This window comes from Austrofundulus limnaeus, unplaced genomic scaffold, assembly GCF_001266775.1.
Source record: "Austrofundulus limnaeus strain Quisiro unplaced genomic scaffold, Austrofundulus_limnaeus-1.0 Scaffold683, whole genome shotgun sequence".
In the NCBI taxonomy this organism is placed as follows: domain Eukaryota; kingdom Metazoa; phylum Chordata; class Actinopteri; order Cyprinodontiformes; family Rivulidae; genus Austrofundulus; species Austrofundulus limnaeus.
In genome coordinates, this window is record NW_013953085.1 from 58,463 (window position 1) to 60,165 (window position 1,703).

Sequence of the window (1,703 nt, forward strand, 5' to 3'; positions counted from 1 at the left end):
ATTTTTCTAATTTTGATTTAAGTTTGCTTGTTTAGCGTCGTCACAGTTGCTATGTGATGTACGCCGGGGTGAGGAGGGGAGGCTAGACCGTCCAAATTCACAGCCTCTTTTTTCCCCGGTCTTCCCGGTCTACCAAGGACCCGGCCCGCCGCGACCGGGCAGTCTGGGTCCTCCGGAGGACCCGGCCTGTCGTTTTGGACACAGCAAATGACACTTTTCAAAAATCTATCTACAACAGGTAAGATAGTTACTGTTCATAAAAACCCGTTTGCATTAGAAAAAAAAGCCGAACTATCCCTTTAAGGTGGCTGAGCTGGTGTCTCAGCTTCTTATTCCTCAGGCAGTGTAGGGCACGCGACACATAACAAATAACGTGATTTTATATGTGCGGGGGGCGGGGGGCTCCTGCAGGTGTTCCGGTGAAGCAGCAGCAGCAGCAGCAGCAGCAGCGTGTCCCGCATGGTCAGGATTTAACCCGCACGTCTCTCACTGACGGAGCTGCGGAGCGGAGCCAGCCTCCCTCACAGAGGAGAAGAGGAGGAGGAGGAGGAGAAGAGGAGGAGGAGGAGGAGAGGAGGAGGAGGAGGATGTTTTGTTTTGTTCTTTCTTCCACGAGTGCTGAACTTCCTCGCGGTACCTCCACCTGGTAAAGGTGTTTAACGGGGTTTGGGTACCAGTTTGGAGCGGGTCTCCGCCCCCCGGCGGGTGCTTTGAAGCCGCGGCGGGGTTCTGAGCAGCTCTCCTCCGCTGGCTGCCGCCGCCACACCGCGCTGACTGCACCGGACCTCAGCTCGGGACCGACTCTGGGTCAGTAGGTATGGAAACATGTTCTGGTTCTGTTCTCACCTTTGCTTCTAATTATAGCCGTAAAGCTCGGTACTTTGAAGTGAGAGGCGCGCGCAGGATTAAAGTCTTAGGGAGCCGCTGACCAGGTGTTGCTCTGTAACTTTATTCTGCTCAGATTATCAGTTTGAAACGCTGACCTGACAGCATCAACACGGTTTTAAATACTTTTATTCTTGTAATTCCCTTTATTTTCAAATTAAAACAGGTTCATCATCAGCAGCAGGTACCCAGACTTATCACACGGGAGGTTGTGTTTTTGCCTTTGTGTGTCTGTCAGCAAAATATCTCATAAATGGATTTTTGATGAAACTCACAGGAAATAATCACAGGATGTGATTTTAAAACTGATTAACTTCTGCAGCAGACCTGGTGGAAGACGGCTGCTACGGTCAACTGACCTTCAAAACAACAAAAACACCTCAAACTCAGCTAAAGTTACAGATATTTATCTAAAATTTAGCGTGGTAGTAGCTGAGACTGGGACTCAACACATATTCTGAGCACTGATAGAAAACACACACTTAAAACTTTGCTGTTAATTATTTGGAGTCAGTTATCTGTTAACAGAATATGTGGTGAAACACGTGGTGGATTTTAATTAAAGTTTCAGGAAATAATTATTAGATGTTTCCTGAGGATTCAGGAAGAGCAGTGTGGTTTTGGTCCTGGTCCTGGAACACTGGACCAGCTCTACACCCTCAGCAGGGTCCTGGAGGGTGCATGGGAGTTCGCCCAACCGGTCTACAGGTGTTTTGTGGACTTGGAGAAGGCGTTCGACCGTGTCCCAAGGGGGGCCTTGTGGGGGGTTCTCCGGGAGTATGGGGTACCAGGCCATTTGATATGGGCTGTCAGGTCCT

General features: G+C 49.5%; 1 protein-coding gene across 4 annotated transcripts in view; it reads left to right on the forward strand.

Annotated features, from left to right (window-relative positions):
• The first annotated feature begins 300 nt into the window (after nucleotides 1–300).
• LOC106531859 (CMP-N-acetylneuraminate-beta-galactosamide-alpha-2,3-sialyltransferase 1) overlaps nucleotides 301–1,703 on the forward strand; it is a 98,346-nt gene continuing 96,943 nt past the window's right edge. For 2 of the 4 annotated variants that reach the window (XM_014027795.1, XM_014027798.1), the window contains exon 1: nucleotides 301–815. The gene's annotated coding sequence lies outside the window, so the exon portion shown is untranslated. The remainder of the gene's footprint in view (nucleotides 816–1,703) is intronic. The other 2 variants (XM_014027796.1, XM_014027799.1) reach the window with 1 other exon arrangement.